We start from the raw sequence: 6,012 nt of genomic DNA, 5'->3' as shown, positions 1-6,012 counted from the left end.
GAAGTGGGTTAAAAAACGACCGGAAGGTTTGCACGGTCGTAAGCAAGCAAGCATGCAAGCACGCAAGCAAGCAAGCAAGTGAACTTAATATAAAGGATTTAAAAATAGGAGTTGCCAAAAAAATTACGTTCTCACCCACCCCTTACTGGACATGTGTGAAAAAGAGCTTTATCGCTCATCGGATTCCTCCGGTATAAATAACGATTCTGATTCTCTAATATTCTTGACATTGGCTGCCCTGGCCCACGCCACCCTGAGCCGGGAAACCGCCGAGGAGTTTCGCGCAGCGTGACGCAGCTCATGGGGAATCACGTCACCAAGCAACGCCCATCACTTCCCGTTCAGCGGCACCATGTACACACAGAGGGGAGATGTATTTGTTTATCCCTCTAACTGGTTAGTCGAGTCGTTAACTTGCCGAGGCCGAGCCCGTGTGTGTCCACGATCAGCGAGCGAGTTTACGCGTACCGTTAGAAGTTGAACGTTGCGCTGAGAACCCTGGGCTGGTAGAGGGAGGAGCTGCTGACCGTGCGATGGGGCTCAACTCGGGAACAGCTCTCGAGAAAACTACGCTTCAAATGAAATTTCTCCCAACCACAAGTTTCAAGCCACATCTTCTCCCGCCGCAAATGATATTTGGCATTTATTTCGCTATAATAAATAACTTAATGGTATTTTGGGGCCTTTTTCCATAAACATGAACCTTGGATTAGTAAGGGACATTTTATTTGAGGTTAACCTTCCACGCAGCATACTTAACTCCGACTCCACAGACCACCCACATCATTCCGCTTGGTGTTTCTGAGTATTCGCATATTGCAACCATCCTGGCTTGAGCATCAGTAAAGTACTGTGTACGATTATGCAGTCAAGACTATCCAGTCATTTTTCAATGTGGGTTATTGTCCTTATTGGAGGCCAACATTCTGAAGGTTCCCCCAGATGATTACTTTTGTATTTGGTAGTTTTTGGGACACGGAGTGTTGCAACGCTGACTCATTCGAGGTTCGGAACAAAGTTTGCGTTCGACACTTTTCTATCCATATCTAGTTTATAATCAATTCCTGATGAAGGATTTATTTTCGTTTGTCACGACTATAATATATATTCTGATTGCCATCGTTGGGTTGTATACGTACCGTATGTATAAATGACACTTGCACACAATGTGAACTTTTTGCAAAAGGTACTTGCCAAAACTTGAATTAAATGATCATGTTCATCAAGTGAGTTGCTTGTTCTGGTGTCTGGTGTAACACATTAACTCTCTAGAAATACGATACGGACATTGCACCAGTAAAAACAAAAATTCCCGCATCTCCGAACAACATAATTGGGTATGTACGGTGTGAAAGAAGTTGAACATCGTACATACAAAAATGCCTTGTAATAAGCATCGTAGTGATCCCCAAGTCTTTAATTTCCAGCCACATTGCATCTCGGCAAAGGAGGCGATTTATAAACCATTTAATCGTGTTTGTGATTTAATTTTGTTCGTAGCACTTCGGGCAGCATCACTGCATCTTGAGAACCCCTACGAAGCCGAGAACATTCTATTGAGCACGGCCGTACGAGGAGTTTTACAGTGGTTGTTCAGTGGGAAGATTGGCATCAACCTTTAGAATGTGGAATATTCCACCGGTGAAGACAACACTTTGACGGAGATGCAGCTATGAATCTTTTATTTTACCAGGTAAGGACCACTGAGCTAGAAAGTTCTTTTTCACAAGCGACCTGGCCACAAATGATAGTTCAACGAAGTGGCTTATCACGTGGAAATGTACAGCAGCCAAATACTCTTAAAACGCATGTTCCTAAATGTGGAGGGAAAAAACCGGAGGATCGCGAGAAAAATCCACATGACCACGGGGATAGCATTCAAACTCCAAATATCCAGGCAGCGTCAGGGTCGGGTTTGAAACCGCGACGTCATGCGTACCAGGCGAGGTAGTTAACATCCCGCCACCGTGGTGCCCAGCGGTGTGGATATCGATTGTGCAACTGCACCATGGTCCACAGGCTGTGGAGGGTGGGAGGGTGGAATTGGTCAGGGGGGGTGGTGGTGGTGGGGCAAGACCCAGGTGAACCACGCTCACAGCCACCGCGGTGATCCGAGTCCGAGGCGTGGAGGTCGTGCACATGGTCCGCGTGCGCGTGTGTGAAAAAAAATCAAAGAGCTTCACAGCTCTTCGGATTCCTCCGGTGTATAAATAAACAAATATTCAGATTCTCGACGAGAGACCGTGCCAGGAGAGTCAGTCGCGCGGTCGGGAGGACCGGCGGAGGGCCGGGGAATTGACGCGTGGGCTGCTTGACGCGCGGGAGTTTATCCCAGAGGTCGCAAACGGGTTTTGATTCCTTACCCGTACCCGGCCGCACCAGGGTCGTACCCGTACCCTACCCGAAATGAGTGACAAACGGTGACTCACCAGTGACTCACGGCCTACCAATACCCGTACCCGGCCTACCAGGGTCGCAAACGGCTACCCGTACCTGGCCGGGTACGGGTAGCCGGGTATCGGGTAGGGTACGGGTATCGGGTACCCGGTTGCGACCTCTGGTTTATCATCACATCAACCTTCTCTGCGACTCCACCAAACGCTTTGGGAATAAAACGTGGGCACCCCCCCCTTGCCCCATCCACACGCCTCTGATGTTGACCTCCCCCCCCACCACCACCACCACCCCCCCCTCTCTCTCTCGGCTACCTCCTGCGTATGAGAAGTGTAACTCTATGCACGTGTGGGCCACTTACTAAGGAATGTTTCGTGTTTAATAGGGACAGGAAGGGTGGCCAGTGTCATTCAAACGGTTCGAACCGGCGCAACGGCACACGCTTGTCTCTTCGTGGTGGTGGTGGTGCATCCTGCAAAGACAAAGATCCCCCGTATAGCCTAAACAGACTGTTGGGGCAAGTGCTGTTTGCTAGTAGCACCTATGTAGGCCGGCGACCGGCACACGAGGGGGTGAGTGGCCAACACCACTCGCCAGCCGCCTTTGTCTCCCCATCGCACCAGGGTACTCATTTGAGGCTGAGTCGACCTAGTTGAGACCCAGGACCGGTTCAGATAATCGTCACCGGTGTTGGTGGCCGCGGGCGGGAATCGAACTCGGTTCGCCGGGGTTCGTGGCGCAGCGCGCTGACCGCTGCACCACCGCTCCCAGCGGTGCATCCGGCACACGCGCGCACACACAAACACGTGCGCGCGTGTGTTTTTTGTTATTGCTGGTGACAGTACACAGATGTCATGCAACGCGATAGTGCAGCCGTGCACAATGGTGAAACCAACGCTGTATAATGGTGCGCATGGTCCGACCCGATTCACGTAGACAGCCTCAACAACCAGTGCGGCGAGTGGAGTTGCACTCGGGGCATGGAGGCGCGGTGCCGTCATCCAGCACCGTTAGAGGACAGGGATCGTTGGTGGATCGCATCGAGATTTGTGACATTCTCAGCCCTGATAATTGGTTTTTTACCCTTCTATCTGGCAACAAAACTGACACCTTTTTACAAGGAGTCATGTTTGCATAGACCACAATACCTGCAGTCATAATGCAAACAAAAAACATAACTCTGATAATGTATGCACTGTCCTTGAAGTTGATTGGTCCACACCCGAGACAGCTTTACTTAGAGCCTAGTCTCACATGGGTTGGACCAGATGACGCCAACTTCAAGGACAGTGCACATTATCAGAGTTATGTTTTTTGTTTGCATTATGACTGCAGGTATTGTGGTCTATGCAAACATGACTCCTTGTAAAAAGGTGTCAGTTTTGTTGCCAGATAGAAGGGTAAAAAACCAATTATCATATTTTTACTGGCAAATGAGGTTCCCATAGTGTAGATATTTTCAGCCCTGTCGGGTTTCAGGGTGGCCAGGGGATGACGGTACGGAAATTGGGTTAATTATAGATTTGAAGCTTTCGTGACTGCAAGGATACATACTCTTTGTTTTTTTCGGTAAAGTCACGTAGGTTAAATAAGAATAAAAATACATTAAATCACGATGTTTCGGAGGCAACACAAGCCTCCGTCTTCAGGTGGAACCATCGCTGATTTTGCTCTGATGGTTCCACCTGAAGACGGAGGCTTGTGTTGCCTCCGAAACGTCGTGATTTTTTTTTTTTAACCTACGTGAAAATTGGGTTCTTGAATCCACCTGCTATGGACGTTTAAAGTGCCATTCCATTGTATGCGTGAGGTTTTTTTCTCTCTGTCCAGGTAGTCTGATTTCCTCCCATTGACTAAATATTTAAACCGGTCGGTGACTTCTTCAGACCGCTATCGTGATGCAATGCGAGAGGGTGCCATGGTGGCTAGGAGATGTTATCTGCCTCGCCTGGTATACAGGAGGTCGTGGGGTTCGATCCTGACCCTGACGCCTGCTGCTGTATATTTGGAGTTTGCGTGTCTCTCTCTCCCCGCGGTCGCGTGGATCTTTCTCTGGGTCCTCCGGTTTTTCTCTCCACATTTAGAAACACGCGTTTAGAGTATTTGGCTGCTTTCAATTTCCACGTGGTAGCTACTTTTGCTACTTGCATAATCCGGTACTGCTCTCGTCCACGTTACGGTGTTCCACAAGGGGCCACATCCTCGGGCCTCTGACGCCGCTCAGTACATCACCCGGCTACACACACACAGACACACTCGTCGTGCCAGCAGTGCCAATACAGCAAAATGAGTTTTCCCTTCCCAATAGATATTCACAATAATCCCCGTCACTACTGTGTTTGCCAAGCGCGTATATTCACGTCCTCGCCGTGCATAGACAGCATTCGTTGCACTGATGATTGCATAAGGAGTTGGGGGGGGGGGACAAGGTCAGTTAACCCGTAGTTATTGCACCACCCTTAAATAAATGCGCGCCTTAAGTTGCGTAACCCTTGAAAGCCAAGTCTGAGTCGCGCGCACGCCCCGCGGACGTACGGCGGAATCCCACGACTCGACCGGGCTGTTGTCGACTAGTGTGTTGGTCGTCAACTTCTCTGTTGTCGCTACTGGCATCGACTAATTGAGTGGTCAAGTTCTCTGCTGTCGCTACTGCATCGACTAATTCAGTGGTCAAGTTCTCTGTTGTTGCTACTGGCATCGACTAATTGAGTGGTCAAGTTCTCTGTTGTTGCTACTGGCATCGACTAATTCAGTGGTCAAGTTCTCTGTTGTCGCTACTGGCATCGACTAATTGAGTGGTCAAGTTCTCTGCTGTCGCTACTGGCATCGACTAATTCAGTGGTCAAGTTCTCTGTTGTTGCTACTGGCATCGACTAATTGAGTGGTCAAGTTCTCTGTTGTTGCTACTGGCATCGACTAATTCAGTGGTCAAGTTCTCTGTTGTCGCTACTGGCATCGACTAATTCAGTGGTCAAGTTCTCTGTTGTCGCTACTGGCATCGACTAATTCAGTGGTCAAGTTCTCTGTTGTCGCTACTGGTATCGACTAATTCAGTGGTCAAGTTCTCTGTTGTTGCTACTGGTATCGACTAATTCAGTGGTCAAGTTCTCTGTTGTTGCTACTGGCATCGACTAATTGAGTGGTCAAGTTCTCTGTTGTTGCTGCTGCGTCGACTAATGCGTCGGTCGTCAAGTTCTCTGTTGTCGCTACTGGCATCGACTAATTCAGTGGTCAAGTTCTATGTTGTTGCTGCTGCATCGACTAATGTGTTGGTCGTCAAGTTCTCTGCGACGCATCAACTTTACTCCCGACGCTCACAAAAGGAACCGCACTTTGATTTACGCGTCTTAATATTCGCGTGTGTATGCACTCTCCTTGAAATTGATTGGTCCACACCCGAGACAGCTTTCTTTAGAGCCTAGTCTCACATGGTGTTGGACCAGATGACGCCAAAAGGCGCACAACTCAAGGATGTGGACCAATCAATTTCAAAGACAGTGCATACATTATGTTTTTTGTTTGCATTCCGACTGCAGGTATTGTGGTCAATGCAAACATGACTCCTTGTAAAAAAGGTGTCAGTTTTGTTGCCAGATAAAAGGGTAAAAAATCTATTAT

Source organism: Lethenteron reissneri, chromosome 16 (assembly GCF_015708825.2).
Source record: "Lethenteron reissneri isolate LAM-NWPU_2019-01 chromosome 16, ASM1570882v1, whole genome shotgun sequence".
Taxonomy (NCBI): Eukaryota; Metazoa; Chordata; class Hyperoartia; order Petromyzontiformes; family Petromyzontidae; genus Lethenteron; species Lethenteron reissneri.
The sequence above is the reverse complement of the archived record's forward strand: the minus strand, read 5'-3'. Positions refer to the sequence as shown.